Below are 17,512 nucleotides of genomic sequence, written 5' to 3'. Positions count from 1 at the left end.
AGTCCGCCGATCAGGCCCGATCGTGTGGACAGGCCTTAAGGGCCCTTCCACACGGTCGAGATTTGCTCGAGGAACTTTGTTCGATGTGGCGTCAACACTTTTCCCGCTGTATGTGCTTCAAATGTCACGGCGAACAAAGCTCGACCGTGTGGACGGGACCTTATACCTACTATATTGTACTGATGGCATTACCCTCCTATGGGATAGGTTTTTTTTAATTTTAAAATGGATTTGGAAGAATGAATAGACACCTTTTCCCGTACAAATCAAAATAATCTCCAAGTCATCAATTTCTGCCGCATAAGATATTGACCGAGTGACAAGATCTTGACTACAATACCACCAACACAAGTAGGATTCCTTCTAAGAGCACCAACTAAGGAAACTAGGTAGGCCTATGTGCCCTTAACGTAGGAATGGAAAGGAACATAAAACTTTGGCTAAAGAACAAGCACTTGGACATATGAGAGCATGCAGGTCTGAAAGGGATAGAGTGAAAAGGCTTTAAATGTGTAACTGGAGGAAAAGCTCGCAGTTACACTATGAAACAATTTTTTTTTTTTTTTTTTTTTAGGAGAGGATAGAAAGAAAGACGGAGGGAAAAGAATATGAGCAGAGGAACAGTACTATTCCTGGCTCCAAGAGATGGTCACATCATCATATAGTCTACGTAATGCCACTGGGCTACCACAATTTCTTAGTCACCCATAACTCTGCACGCAAAAGACCAAGGATTGCAGATCTCAAATATATGGGATAAAAGTTTAAGAGAAAGACAGACAAATGAATTTGAAGTTTAAAGGGCACAAGGTACGAAGATAATTCAATATTACTATTCAGATGAACACTATTTGCATGTAACAAACCTACCGGAGCACTGACTTGCTTCTAAAGAATAAGGTGTTTATTTGAAAAAAGTAACAGAAGGTAATAGGAAATACAGAAAGAGATCAGGTAGAAAATAGAAAATAAATTAACGATATGAAGAAGCTTAACAAGAACCATACAACAAAATGAATACAAATGGATATTCATGGGGGCGATACTTAGTAAAGTAGATCCTGCTGAAGGAGGTATAGCAGGCAAAAAATATAAATAGGTACATCAAAACAACAACACTTAACAAAGGAGTCATAAGAAATTAAAACACTGCAAGAAAGTTTTGTCGCTGATGGGGGACAAACAGGTGTAGGTAGACACAACAAACGAAAAACAAGACTAGAAATTTTGCTAGATATATTTAGTTGTAACCTCCACTTGACACAGTGCAGAGGCCATAAGTGAGAGGGACTCGAATATCAGAGAAGCCCCTGGGCGGGCATAAAGATTCTATACCTTATATAGACGGGAAAGAGAACAAGACGGTGGGCCTCCTACACACGTTAAAGTAGAGCTCCCAAGATCGGCAAAACATCAAGGCTGAAGGAACTGGAAAGGCGATTTAAACGGCATAAAACTTGAATGCACACCAAGAGATATTTAACACCTAATGGAGTCCTTTACTAATTCCATCACAGATACATGTATACAAAGGGTATATGAGAACTCGAAATGTGGAAACCTCTGAAGCATGAAGTTAATGGAGAACTATACAATGTTCTGGATATTACTGTAGATAGATGGTGAGAGAAAAATCACCAGATTTTATTTGAAAAAATGAGAAAAATCACCCAATTTTATTTGACAAAATGAAAACGCATTGAAGTAAAGTAGAGTAGAGCTAACAGAAGAAAATTATTCTGAAGCAGCTTGAAACAAAAAGGCGTGCCTGCAGTACATAAAAGGCCAAACAAGAAAACAGTAACACTGTATGGAGCTGTCATGACATTCTTGATAATCAGTTATAATTCGATAATTAAAGGCAACAAAGAATCTACATTAGCCAAGGAAAACTAATCAAAGAACGTAACTTGAATTTGAAGTGTAGTTCAGGATTTTCAGAGAGAGAGAGAGAGAGAGAGAGAGAGAGAGAGAGAGAGGATAAGAACAATGGAAGAATCAGTATTAGATACAAAATTACGAAACCCAATTATTGTCTGTAGTGATAGAAGAATTGTTGAGCATCTCAAAAGAATGCAGTATTTGGAAACAATGCAAATGACTGGGAAAACATGACCGAGAGGTAAATATGCACGGGGGGCAAATAACCACTTGGTTGGAATAGCGAAACTGTATACAAAGATTGCCTTCACTCAAAATGCATTATAACTCTGGACACTGTCAGAGGAAACTTATGAAAACCTGGACAAACAATTGCACGTCTATACTATACAGATCTATGATTAGCGACGTCCATAGAGAACCACACAAGGAAGAACTAAGAATTTGTTTGGCATTGTTTTGGAAAAGTGACTCAAAGGAATATGTTACAAGAGCAAATATTTACAAAAGCTAGAAAAGAAGGTATCAAAAGACAGATCAAGTCACAGGGACAGTGGAGCATAAGTGGACGTTACTTTTTCGGACGTCACAGAATAAGCAAGACCATGAAGAATGAGAGATACTGAAGAGAAAGTTTGAGAAATATTTGATTGTGACCTACAGTGGAAGACAAAATAAAACGAGGAACGAAAAAACTTTTAAGGGACAGGAAATACTGCTGAAGACAATGCTCTAGACACAAGGATGCCAAAGACAAAGTATATGACTTAGACTATTAAAGGAAAATGCAACAGAAAGCGACTTTTGACACACATCTGGAAAAAATATGTTGAAATACAACTGGAAAAAGCATGTTGATATAACCTACACCTACGTCAAGAGAAGTGGCACAGAGACGTATTTGATGCTTCCAAGATTTTGTGGAAAGCCTACATTCAAGTCAAAAAAAAACAAACCAAAAATAAATATTTCAACAAGAAATAACCTAAACTTAGTAGAATATTGACTAAGAACACACATTTACTATACATCTACAAGACTGAATATCAACACAAATTTGTAATAAAAATTTTTCTAACATATAATGTCTACCATTTAGCTCAGAAAACCAATGCATTTATGTGACCTATTACTTTAGTACTTCAAGGGCACAATAGCAAACAAAAATCACTAAGAGTAAATTTCTAAAATTCAATTACTCAATCAATAATGCCTGGCCTGGAAGACAAGAGGCCAAACAAGTCAGAAATACATTTAATGTAGGATCACTTAAGCTCAATGGTTGGAAGTTCTTCCAAATACTTTTCAGTCTTACAAAGGCAACTGGGACAGGCATCCTACCGACTTTATTCTGCCCAGAAGAGGGGGAACCTTTCTAGAGGATACAACAAATCTGACTCCTAAAGGATGATGCAAAAAAAAAAAAAATAATAATAATAAATAAATAAATTTGTTTTTACAAAGTAAATACTCGTATGGGTTGCATTAGCTGAACAAGGAGGGACTACCTTAAACTCAATAGAGTACATAATGAAAGCGCAATTCCAATGAGGGAAGAAAAGATTAAAAAAAGAAAAGAAAAAAAGATGAAAATAAAAATCAAAACAGCCACTATCTATTTGCAGTCTTGTTCTGGAACAAGATAGGCCTCTCTCTCTCTCAATTCAAAATAAAAAAAATGACTAAGTTTGTTTGGTATACCTTACAGTGACAAAAAATTAATATGGGTTTAAAAAATGCAGACAAAATATTTATTAATAAAAATTCTTCAACTCAAAATAAACATGTGAAAAACATTTTTTTTCCATAATGAACTCCTTTATCGGAAATTTCATGACTGCAGAGAATTAATCATCATTAATATACTGACTTAAATTTTTCATGGTGGATATCTTACGAGAGTACCACATCTAGAATAACCAGACAAGGTTCACATTCAACATCTCTTATTTAAACATCAAGTGGTAGGTGCGTCAATTGCTACTACAGTTTGCATACCTTAGACCCTTATTACTTGGCATATTTAAATCCTCCCTTTACCCACAAGAAAAACAATTACAAATATGAACAATAATAATTATAGTATTTTGCCATTCCAATTTATAAGAATTAATTTAGCAAAAGGCAGAATCACAGAACTTCCAAATGACAATTTACCTTGTAAATTAATCTTGGTTTGTTTTACCGAGACAAACCTCTTATTTAGTCCTTTCAACTTTTATTAATCACTTTACCACAGGCAACCTTACAAAACTTGTATATATTAAATTATCTCATAGATTAATCTTTTTTTGTTTCTCTGAGACAAGCCTCTTATTTTCACTAATGCCTGAAAACTCAGAACAAATTTAAGCTACGAAAAGATCATGGTTAATGGTGGTTGCGGTCTCCGCCAAGTAGTGGGAAGTCTTGATTTTGTCTATTGATGGCCTTCTTCAGTGAACCATAAATTTATCACCCTTGCTAACACAACTATGCAAAAGCCTGATGATGGTACAAATACTCCTAAAACACCAAGCAATTGGGAATGGAATGGAACAGAAAAGTTAGGCCAAAGATCAAATCCTGGGACCTACCAGGTCACTCAGCAGTCAGTATTGAAAGGGAAAGAGAGAGAAAAAATTTTGAAAGGTGTAACAGGAGGAAAACCTCTGTTTACACTATGAAACACTTACCTATTAGAAGTTGAAAATTAATGGAAGAACATGAATATGAATGGTTACAGTGAAATAAATGGGAGAGTTTACAGCAATAGACCAATGAGATGCCTACAGTGCATCAGTGCATGCGTGAAGTTAGCACGAGTTGGGCATATTCTGTGGAACTTTTTTCCTTTCAAAATCTATCAAGTTGTTTTAGCTAAGATACTGTTCACAGAGTATGGCCCTGCTCTTTTATGATAATGGATTCATAAAAGCAAATAAGATCCGCTTTTGGACCCTTGGAAACCCATACTGAATAGTACCTCACAACAACAGTAAACTATAGAGAACCATCCATGATTATTCTAACAGGAGAGGATATGCAGTGAATGGAACAAGGTAAATATCCTTCTTAGTGCATCAGAACCAAGGATATGAAGGAAAACAAGTCCTGCAATCACCTCATTCAATTTTGGTAATGATTCCTGTTCCTTTCTAGATGGAGATTTATGGGGAAATGTACCTTTCTAGTCACCAAGCAATACAGGAGAATGTCAGTCTACTGAATAATCTTCCTTTTCCTCCCTATTTCTAGAAAGTCTAGGTTGCATCTTGACCCGAGGCTTCTTGCACAAGGATTTCTTTATGGCAACAGTGACAACCAAATAGACATAAACACAGCTTCCAGCAAAGCAACATCGATGATGTAGCCTTATATGTGGGAGAAATATTCCAAACAAGAATAGAATAGAATAGAATACAGAATTTAGGCCAAAGGCCTAGTGCTGGGACCTGTGTAGTGAAACAGGAGGAAATTCTTGCAGTTGCATTATGAAACAGCTATTAGGAGCGTGTGAAAAGTAAGTTGGAAAAAAGATAATATGAGCAGAGGGACTGAAGGGACCTTGCAAAGAACCTCAAGCTATGCCCACAGTACTAACCCCCTACGGGGATATTCCAAACAAGGAAAGACAGACCAAAATAACACTAATTACCCGAAAGAATGCCAAAACAGATATCATATAGAAAATAACTAAACTTTTAGAAGGTTTAACAGTCTTAAGTTTTTGATTCTCAATATACAATGACACCATGTTCTGAACCTCCAACATATGGATCTATGAAAAAGGATGGGTAACATTTCTTTTAAATAAAATCAATACGACCAATGAATAAATCAATGAATCAAGAAATGCATGAAATGAGACAAAAGTGTCTTAAAGACCTTAAACTTTTCAAGTACAGACTGGGGTCTTCATTTAGATATGTCCTCAAGACCAGAGACAACAGATTAAGAATGGTTACACCTAGTGCAAATTGCAAAAGAAAGACTTTTAAAGTAAAAGGAGAAGAGGTAAACAGAAGGGTGCAAGTGTGACTAATAAGAGGATGAAAAGAATGGGTGTAAGAACAGAACCTGAAGAATACCCTAAGATATGGGGAAGAAAAACCAAAAGTAACAGATAAATGCCTGAAAGTAGGAGGCCATGAACTTGTAGCTCGACTTTTTGCCTCCAAAGGCCAAATGAACACCAAGCATAACACACACAACACAGTACCTAATTCTTAATTCAAAACTGTGTAGTGCAGTACCTTGCCACGATACACAATGCATAACAAACAATATACGAGTTCTAACCTATGAATGGTGTTTGATTTAATCACTACTATCCAATTCAATTGGCGCAAGGTAGAAAAGGACTAATAAGAAAATGGAAAAGGTGTATTGAGAAGTATATAGCAGAAGATGACCATAACAGAGCTCGATACAATGGAAAAAAGAAAAATACTCCACATGAATTAGATCAACATATATACGTATCTTCCTCACTCACACAGCATCCACTCCCTCCCCTGTACACTACTGAAAGCTCACTGCATTTTGATATCAATGGATTAAACCTCACAATAAAAATGCAACTTGAGAGATATCCCACCAGATGAATAACCAATACTCTGTCAGAATAGCAATATCAGAACATATCAAACCTGTAGAAAAAATTTTGTGCTAATCAGAACATATCAAACCTGTAGAAAAATTTTTGTAAGTGTGTATATCAGACAGGTGAAATATAGTAGTAAAGCAAAGTTTAACCTGTCACTGACCATCATCTAGCTAGTTCCACCACTGTCTACTCCCATTGACATAAAGCATTAGCAAAAATAAAATGTTTTTATACTGTAATAGAAACCATTACTGCAAGATAAATATGTAGTGTGTCTTCCTATTTTGTCTGGCTATTGATTTACGAGCCTTACATACAGAACCTTTAGTCCTTATTTTTAAGTTTGCAAAACATTATTGCAGAACACAAATAATTATCATTTATCCATCAAAAAGGAAGTACTATACCAAAACCATACACACTATACCTCAATCCAATAAAAAAATATATGATTTAACTTATTACATGACAAGGAAATATACATAAGATGCAAAAACACAATACGTACAGTTAATAAAGGGACATTGTTATTTTCAAATTTCTAGTGAAAGCTGAGCCACTTCTTTAACACTTTAACCAGTAACTAATGAGATCTTCTATTAAGGGCCACCAGTCCAAAAGAAAATAAGCCCAATTCAGATGACTTTCAATGAGGGGCTGCATTCTGTTCACCCCAACACTTTCACGTTGTCAAAATTTCAGACGGGTTCCAATGACTGGCTGCTTTTTGTTCATGTTGACAATTCGTTTTTCTCAAATCTTTCTGGAAAGCAAAGAACATACTTTAGTATACAATGCATATGTATCATCTCAATATTAAAATTTTCTTTTTCAAAATTATAAAAAATAAATTAATTACAAGGTACTGTCAAACTTGTCTACAAAGATATCAACAAACACAAACTTATAAGAATAATGCTTCAACAATACAATAAAAATATGTACAAATAAGTGTTGGATTACCCAGGGAAACTTATCCACCGGCTACAACTGACAGAATATAGAATTCAGGCCAAAGGCCAAGCACTGGGACCTGTAAGGTCATTCAACGCTGAAACGGAAATTGACAGTAAAAGGTTTGAAAGGTGTAACAGGAGGAAACCTCACAGTTGCACTATAAATCAAATGTTAAGAGAGGGTGGAAAGTCAGATGGAAGACAGAGAATATGAAAGGAGGTACAGTAAAAGGAACGAAAGTGGTTGCCGCTAGGGGCCGAAGGCACGCTGCAAAGAACCTTAAGTAATGCCTACAGATTGAGGTGCACTGACGGCACTACCCCCCTACGGGACCAGCTACTACTGCCGCCTTCAGAGGATTGTCACTCGGGTACGAGAACCTCATTGTGAAGATACCTGAGGTCTCTTTGGAGGTGCCTCCTTCAACAGAAAGGAGGGTAGGGTTACTGTGCCAAAATCCAACAGAGCCAATGATGGATGTAACTAGGTGAAGGTACACCTATACTCAAACATGAGTAGCTCCAAGCTCCCAACAAAACAAAATGGGAGTTAAAACTGCAAACAGAAAAACTAGCAATCAATTCAGGTCATACTATCCCCTGCACAAACAAGAGGAGCAAATGCTCTGCAGAAATTGTATTGAATTTCTACATTGCAAAGATAATTCACTGTAAAAGCAGAACTACAACGCCATTGGATGGCCTCAATCACTTTCTCTAAGGATACATTTTTAAAAAAAATTCAAAGACAGCCGCCGCTCTAATGTCATGTGGTTTTATCTTCATGGAAGATAATACATGAGGATCCAAATTTGCATGAGAGTTCTTCACCAAGGACATAATGAAAAAGCACATTGCATTTTTACTCATTGGAAGGTCTGCCTTCTGGAGACTACAAAAGAGATTCTTTACATTAGCTCTTTGACAGATGGCAGGTCAATAATTCGAACGTTTAATAAAATACTAGTGTGACTCGGGAAAACCTACTGTAAAATAAGGAAGAAGGTCTTTGTAAGGTTATGAGTATATTTTCTTCATCCTTTTCTATTACAAAATGTCTGTGTAAACATTGAGCCCTGTAATTTATAACAACAAAAAGGTAGTACATACAGGAAGTGTGAAAGTAAAGTTTAATCTTGAAGAACAAACAACTGGATTTTGATTAATAACATAATACAGAATGACAGGGACAAAACTACTGTACTATAAGGGAAGAAGGTCTTTGTAAGGTTATGAGTACATTTTGTTCCCCATTTTCTGCCACAATGTCTGTGCAAACAAAATCTGTCTTCTTTAATTTGTGACAACTACAGAATATATATAAGAGGAGTGAAAATAAAATTAAAATCTTATAAACACAACGGGATTTTACATCCTCATAGAATGCCTTCCTATGTTATTTATACAACTGACACGATTCAATAAACAAATGCACTATTTAAACTGCTCTTGTTACTGTTAGCGTCTGATGTCTACAATACATGTGATCAACAAATGCATGTGGCTTCGCTGATACTGTTACACAAATGTGTCAAGAATCCTTGAACATCAAGAGACTTGAAGATAAGTTCTAAAATGAGATCAAATGCCTAAAATGAGAAGTGGAACTCAAGACTAGTCAGTCTCTAGTTAGGGCAAACACACAAATCTTGTTCCCGAATTAGGAGTTCTGGATTTAGGAGGCATAAGCTCAAAAGGGCCAGGCATAACAACAGTCCTCAAACACGTTGGGGTTATCAGTGTACATTCAACACAGTCATAACTAAATATCAGAACACATAAGAAAACTTTACAAAAACCCCAAAACCTGAAGAACTAAATTTCAACAAATGTCAGAACCCTCAACTTACTCTAAGATTTATCATCCTTTACCAACAATGATCACTTTTCTTAGTTCCACTTTCAACAATCATAACATTTTTATAATAAAATATAGTTTTGTATGTATACACTTACCAAGTAATTACATAGCTAAAAGTTTCTACCTATGACAGTCAAAAAATTAAAATTTAGAAGTAGCACTAATTAACTCTTTAAGTGTAGATAACCTAACCAGCCCTGCCAATTTCTGGGTTCTGGGAGAAACAAACAACTAGGCTGAGAGTTTCAATTCGTTTGGGCCCTTTATGTCCAAACAAGATGAGGGAGGGCTCTGATCATGTAATTACTTGGTAAGTATATGTAAAACTTTATTATAAAGAAGTTACTTTTGGATAAGAAACTTACCAAATAATTACATAGCTAGAACAGTTGCCACCATTTAGATAATGCTTGTTTTCTTACCTGGCAAGGAAGCAACAGCAGAAATATACTACCTATAGTCAACTGCTCCTCGACCTGTAGTGGGTGTGGCTGCATAGCCCTGAGTCACTGGGAACCATTCTTTCCTTGGCCAAAATGGTGCCACTAGGGTCATGGAAATGTCCTGATGATACGTCAACTTGTTGATCACTTACCTGATCATACTAAAGGGAGGGAAGGCATATACTTCCAGACCTGTCCAATTCAGAAGCATAGTACCTGTGGACCATGCAAGAGGATCTAGGAAAGTGGAGCAGAAGAGAGGAGGACCGTGATTCCTCAAAGTCACGAATACATCTATGTAAGCATGCCCCACAGCCTCCATAGATCCCTACAGACTAGAGGGTTCAGGGTCCATTCCGTTGACAGGACCTGACTGAGGCGACTCAGTTGGTCAGCCAAGACACTCTCCCGTGGATGAAGATAGTAGTAAGCAATACCTGGTTCAGTCCCACCAATAGAAGGAGCTCTCTCACAGTCTCATAAACAGAGAATGAGTGGGTGTCTCGTTGTTTCTGAATGTGGGAGAGAGCTGTCATATTGTTGGCGTGGACAACTACTGTCTTGTAGCAAAAGAGGACTGAGAAGGCCTGTAACCCCAGTTGAGCTGTATGATCCGACAGAGTTTTCCTCATCAGGAAAGCTTTAAAAGCTACAACGAAATTAAAGTAATTCACCAGACCAAAGCAAAAAAAAAAAAAAATTAGACTGCAGTGAAAACCATCGATGGTTGGGAGCCAGCATCAAACGAATTGAAGCTCTGCCTAGTTATTCTTCCCGGTACCCAAAAAGTTGGGGGCTGCTGGTTACCAACACTTGAACAGTTAAATGGTGCTACAGCAAATTTTGAATTTTTAGACTGTGATAGGTAGAACCATTCAGCTATATAGTTACCTGGTAAGTTTCTTATACAAAACTTGGAGGCTACTCTCCCCAAACTGTTAATATCCTTTTCCCTAATATGCAGAATCCCGCAAAACTATTACTTTTCAATTGTCTTGTTTGTTTGTATGGTGCTTTTACGTTGCATGGAACCAGTGGTTATTCAGCAACGGGACCAACGGCTTTACGTGACTTCCAAACCACGTCGAGAGTGAACTTCTATCACCAGAAATACACATCTCTCACTCCTCAATGGAATGGTGTCTTCAGCCAGGCCTCCATCTGATAAATTAATATACTGTATCAAGATTTATTTTCTAAGAAAGGTGTTCACAGTGGAATAATGTCTCTACGACATGAAAGCCAGATAAAAAATAAGTCATACATAGCATTGCATATTGTACGGTACTTATCTTTTAGTCCCTTCCTCGATGTTAAAAATTTTTTACCTACTTTTTCCCTAGTAGGTAATCTTTACTACAAACATACATTAATCTCGGATACGAATAGCAAAGTTTAAAATAACCTTACCATCTTTCTATGGGGTCAACTGCTCAAGTTCTCCACAAATTTCATCTTGGGCACCTGCATCTTACACTGGCTTCTACCCTCCTCGGCCATATCATACTGAGGTGTCATGACAAAAAAAAAATATAAATAAATAAATAAATAAAAAATTAGTCTATGGAGTACCAAATTTTGAAACAAAAAATTTACTACATATGACTTTGTGTTTGGTTTATAGGTAAACTAGCAGTAGTTTTCAATAAATGGGAGTAGCTTAACCCCACAGCCAGCATCATTCTATAAAATTTGGTAAAAATAAATACAACTACCACACCAATCAGAGTATGTGCAAAATTTTTACCAGCCCAATGGGAATGGATGTAGAGCATAAAAAAAAAAACTACAAAAATCAATAACACAAATACCTAAATGGCACAAACATAAACCAAGACAAGAACAACCAGGCCATGACAGTAGTCTTCAGTTTTACCAAAAAATCTGTTGTAAAATCCAAAACCTGATTGTATCATCCATCCATGTGATACATACAGTTATCTCTTTGGTGTAAGTTTACAGTGCATGCAAATTAAAATTTAAAAGTATTTTGGTGCACTTCTATTTAGGGTAAATGGTTGAACGGCGACAGAGCGGCCACTGCTCTCAGATCTCGGCTACTTCCAGAAAAAACCTCTTGAATTATGCCATTAAAGGTCTCTGTGTGCTACCAGGATGGGCCACACCTCTTGACTGATGCTCATGGCAGCGAATTAAAGTACTTTTCTGGGAAAGTGGTCATCACTCTGGAATCAGTGGCCGTTATGTTGCCGTTTGGTCATGTACCCTATGTATACAAAATTCGAGCCATTCAGCAGGTCCAGACTACCTAGGTATTTGCCCACTGACTCTGAAATGTCAACTTACCCTCAACCTTGCTCACTTCTTCCCTACTAGAATAGCCTGAATTAGTATTGGTAAATCTTAATAAGTACTCTGGCCGATTTTTAGTATAAATGTGTTTATACCTTGAAAGAAGATATTAAGTGTGTTCTAAGGAAAACGGAAATTGGTGGCGATAAGTCCTATCGGTCTAGAAAACACAACTTGAATATTTATACCTACAGAAAAAACTAAGTCCTTCATGTTGTTGTCTCTGTTGTATCACCTATTTTAATGAGCTCCTGTTCGTTCGTTTGTGTGCTGCGCAGTCTCGAATTGTCATGGGGAAACCACACCTTCCGAATGACGTCATGAAAAAAACTCCACCCAAAAAGTGACATCATTATAGACAATATCCAATCGTAAATAAGCACGTTTCAATTTTCTCTGAGGCAAAAGAAAGCACAGTGTTTTCAGCCAATGACAATATATAATGTTACCAAGTCGTAAATTTTTTCGGCAAAGACACCTATTTTCTCCAATTAAGCGTTACTTGCACTAACGCCATGAGTGAATTAGCACGACCATCTACACGCTCTGATTTTCTTCCCCACGAAAGTTTCCCGATGGTGTGTGAAAATTTACGTGAATTATCAAGATTTCACAAACTATTATTATGGGCCTATAGAAAGGGTCGTAACTTTTACCCAAAATCACTGTTTAATCAAGAGTGAAAATATTTGCCCGACTTGTAAGGAAAAGTGCCTTCTTGACTTGAACAAAAAAGCCTTTCGGTGCGATAAAACCTATGTAAGATAAGCTTTTTCCTGTATATATTTTGATTATCGTGTGAAATATTTTATTATTGTGTGAAATATGCTGGATTATTCTCTCTCAGTTAGCCTAATGGCCGCTCAAATTTTTCGGAATTGTCATGAAGTGCGCAGGGAAGGTAGTGCCCTTAAGGGGGGGTCGCACCCCCCCCCCCCCGCTGCTAGGTCTAGGTAGGAGTACGGCACTCTAGGTTAGGTTAGGTGGTTTGTTTGGTTAGGTAGTGCCCTGGAAATCACTTTTCTCCTGCTCCTCCCCCCACCCAAAAACCCCGGTTCCCACTGGGGTCCCCCAAGATTGTTAGATGGGAATAAGGGTGTAATTGCTTGATGCCACCAATATTAATGATCAGTTTAAGCATAATCAATATAAAATACATCGGAAAAATATATTCTTCTGCAAACAATAGACGGAGCTCTCCTTTAGATTTACCTTAGTATTAATAGCCTATACCTACATATTCACTATTACCTAGCCTACTACCTAGTACTGAAAATTGACCAAATTACCAATTAGTAATAGACTAGACAATAAAACACCAGCCCACAATATCCAACCTAGCCTAATGTATCATTCAAGTCACCCTAAAATAACTTTTAATTAAACATAAACGTCGACCTGGGCCAAAGACCTAAAGTTAGCTTGGGGTATGCCAAGCAAATTTGGATACCTAGTCTATACCTACCTACTACCCCTAACATAGGTAGCTACCTGATAGATTAAGATTCATTCACTAATAATTACCTTTTAGTCTCAAAATAACACAAAGACCCTGTTAGGAAAGGCCAATGTCTCTCATATCCATAGGCCGGGGTAAAAATTTGCCTATCGAAGGTAGACCTAGGCCTACTACCTAGGTTACAAATGCTTGATGGGGAAGGCAGCAACTGCCCACAGGATCCATCATCCTTACTTTCCATACAACGCCTCTCCACTAATCACATGCATTATTGTTAAAAATTGATTCAATGATGATTATACTTACCAGGAATCTATAAATACGATCTTCCGCTTTCTTAGATTTAAAAAAACACAAAGATAATGATAACCGGTTAATATCAGGACTTCACCGGTTCCACTTCTAAGATCCATCATCCATGCCCATTTTGTCAATAGAATTTCTGGATTCATTGCCAATAGGGAGTTTTTAATCCTCGATTTATCGAAAGCTCGTATCTTACTTATTTGAGCGCGCATGAGAGAGTGCAATTCATTTAGTATACCCTCAAGCTTCAATTCAGGATGATTTTATACCTTTTAATATAATTAATTTTAACATATAAGAGGTTATAATGGTTTATACAATGATTGCTGGTAACTTTACATGGTTATGGTTATGAAAGTCAAGAAGAAAAGTGAGCAAAAGCATTCCTATTTACATAATTATATAATTAAAATCGGTGCTATTGAAATTATCTATGTATGTCTTTAACTAATTGACTTGCTTTCATCAAGTTTTTGTTTTGTCCCACTGCCTTTTACCTATAATAGAACCTATCTAATATATGAAGTATCAAACCAGGTCACGAATGGCGTCTTTGTGTCATTAGGGTCAGCTTTCGTTGAGGCTTTTGTTTTCCTCACATTTTTATTTCTACGAAAAAAAAAAAACTTCTTGAATAGTGCAGCGAATAAAAAAAAAAAATGGTGAGTAAATATGGCTTCCTCGTCCATTAGAGAAAACAAAGGTTATTTTACTCCATTGTTTATTTTTTTTATGAACCGGAATCTGCTCTTGTTTTAGAATACTGGAAATTATACAAAGTCAGTCCACGCTATTTGGAACAGAGGGTTCTCTGCACTTTGGATGAATTTTATATTGACAAACTTTTTCGAGTGTGCACGGCAACGGTTTCATATAAATTATTTCTGCTGATCATTCCTTAATGATTTTGCTTAAAAATTCGAACATTTTCACCAGTTCATCATTATCATTTAAAAGATTCCGGAGACTTACTAAACAATTGGTAAATTTTGAGGCTCATTGGAAATTAGAAATTAACTGCCCTTTATTACAGACTCGGATACCTGGACGTTTGAAGTCGTTAATAATGAACGCACCCGCTCTCTCGCAGCGTGGAGAGAGAATGAATATTTTTCTGCTTGTTTCATAGGACGAGAGAGAGAGAGAGAGAGAGAGAGATATTACTTCTCTCAGATAATTAAAAGCACCGGCCTATAAAACACTACTTTTTAAGGAAAGTTGCACAATAAAGGCCTTGCAGAGAGCACACGAGATTTACCCTTGTAGCTGCTCGTTTTAATTCCAATTATATGATTTTAAACATTAGCCGACAATATTACCTCCTGACGAGAGTAGTCAAAGACTTTTCTACCCTTCATGAATGCTTGAATAAAGAATATAAGGATAATACTATTTTAATACCCATTTTATTATAAAGGTAAAATATCTCTATTAGTTAAAAACTGTAAACTAACTTTTGAAAAGCGAAAAAAATATGGTAACTGTAAACGAACACTTATGATTAATTGACTGATTGATTGAATGTGGATTTTAGGCTAAAAGCCAAGCACTGGGACCTTGGAGGTCATTCAGCGCTGACACGTAAATTGACAGTTAAAGGCCTGAAAGGTGTAACAGGAGGAAAACCTCGCAGTTGCACTATGAATCAACTGTTATGAGAGGGTGGAAAGCAAGATGGAAGAAAGAGAATATGAAAAGAGGTACAGCAAAAGGAATGAAAGGGTTGCAGCTAGGGCGGAAGGTACGCTGAAAAGAACCTTAAGTAATGCCTACAGTGCATCGCACATTTATGAAAAACTAGAAAGAAAATCTGAAAAATTTGGAATTACTTAATGCCAAGTTTGCTTTTTTTTATCTATCATAGACATTATACTGCTATGCATTCGTTATTTTTCCATAAGAACATTTAATTTTTTCTGTAATGTGAGCTACATGAAAGAGGTACTTCACACATGACTTTTAAAATAGATCTGCAAGCTACAGATTTATAAGTTTTGTGTTTTATTTAATTTGTATTGAGAATATTTCGGTCACACGTAATGCTTGGGCCAAGTGTCAGAATCTTCGGGAAAAAATCCTGGATATCGACCATTTAGTATTCATTCATGAGAAAAGGGACTGGAATGGGCGGATCACATGTAGGGGATAAAAAAGATATACTGATATATTCATTTAAAGAAAGCGGAAAAAGAGCTTAATGACATGGTACTTACCAAAAGCAAAGTACGTTCAGTGCATTAAAGTCTGAAAAGGACAAGTGTGACGTATCAGATGTGGCCGAGTTGATACGTACTGCAATAGATGAAGTAGATATAATTGTATCAGAAGACTGCAGGGACCCTTAAAACAGTAAACATGCGTTAATCAGGAAATGTTACCTAATGCTGGTATAATATTAGCAAGTTGAATTTCATATTCATGGATAAAATAAAAAAGCAAAATAAAAAAAAGAAGAAGGTATATTTTCTGCAAGAGAACAACAGAATAACAATTTACAAATAATCTCAATAGATTCAAGACCTGTCGGATGAGCAGAAAAGGATCTCTCCTAGAGTGTGACCCCCAAAAAGTTCGGGTTTCGTTATCCAGGACTCATATTTTTCGGGCATTATTATCCTTTCGATACTTACAGTCATTTGTTTAAGTTTTTACGGTCATCCCCAACGGGATTATACTTAACTCGTCGCAAAGGTACATACCGGTTGGGGGTCAATATCTCGAAAAGGAGGATAGGAGGTGAGTACTATTATAAAAATCAAAATTTTACCACTGCTAAAGATACCGTAAGGCAGCGAGAGAGCGCAGAAGCTTAAAATAAGGTCAAAGTGGTGGCTGTAAAAGAGAGAGATTGAGAGGGAAAGAAAACGGATTGCTCGAGGTGGACAGAAGATGATATATTATTATTATTATTATTATTATTATTATTATTATTATTATTATTATTATTATTATTATTTCAGTAGATGGAATCCATTCACATGGAACAAGCACACCAAAGGAGCCATTAACTTGAAATTCAAGCTTCCAAAGAATGTTGGTTGCTGCCTCCTAGCGCAGACCCCACACTGCAGCAGTAACTGATCATGATACAGAGCCAGTGATTTTTCATCGCCCGGTCGGAGACGCGAACCGGTAAACGTACAAGTAGTCAGATGGATATTAAAAAAAATATATATAAAAAAATAAAGTGTCGTCGAAGAAGTCCTGTCTGAACTCATTACCTCGCGAGGACGAGGTTCAAAAGGAAAGTAAACTGTTATTAAATTTTTAAGTACAGAGAAAAATGAATAAACAGTGTATAATTATACGTAAAAAATGTATATTAGCTTTCCTGCTGAGAAACATATTCACGGAGATTAAACTGCCAGTTTCAGTTCATATGTTTAATTAAAATTTTTTCTTATTATGAAGTCCAAAAGGTGATTAAAGCGGTTACAGTATTAAAAGAAGGGATGAATGGAATAGAAAAAAAAAATAATAAACTCATTTTGGAAACGACAGCTCCATAAACCTATAAACCATTAAATAACTTTATACAGTCACAGTTTTCCTGTTTGGAAACGTTGCTTTTTGAATCACAAGATGTCAGTCTCCTATCTCCTAAATGTAAATAGTACCACTCTAATGCACCAACTATGAATGCCACCATTAACATTATGAAGCTCCCAGAAACTTGGGCTCTTTTGGAAACTTAAAAAGAATATT

At 36.5% G+C, this 17,512-nt stretch overlaps 1 long non-coding RNA gene across 1 annotated transcript; it reads right to left on the bottom strand.

Annotated features, from left to right (window-relative positions):
• Positions 1–3,442: 3,442 nt before the first annotated feature.
• LOC135198654 (uncharacterized) lies at positions 3,443–13,998 on the bottom strand. The gene is made up of 3 exons (XR_010310859.1): positions 13,808–13,998; positions 11,140–11,235; positions 3,443–7,232 (listed from the first exon to the last, which is right to left on the bottom strand). It is a non-coding gene; the product is annotated as an uncharacterized LOC135198654 (long non-coding RNA).
• Between the last annotated feature and the right edge of the window lie 3,514 nt (positions 13,999–17,512).

This window comes from Macrobrachium nipponense, chromosome 23, assembly GCF_015104395.2.
Source record: "Macrobrachium nipponense isolate FS-2020 chromosome 23, ASM1510439v2, whole genome shotgun sequence".
NCBI lineage: Eukaryota > Metazoa > Arthropoda > Malacostraca > Decapoda > Palaemonidae > Macrobrachium > Macrobrachium nipponense.
This window is presented reverse-complemented; position numbering and strand designations above follow the sequence as displayed.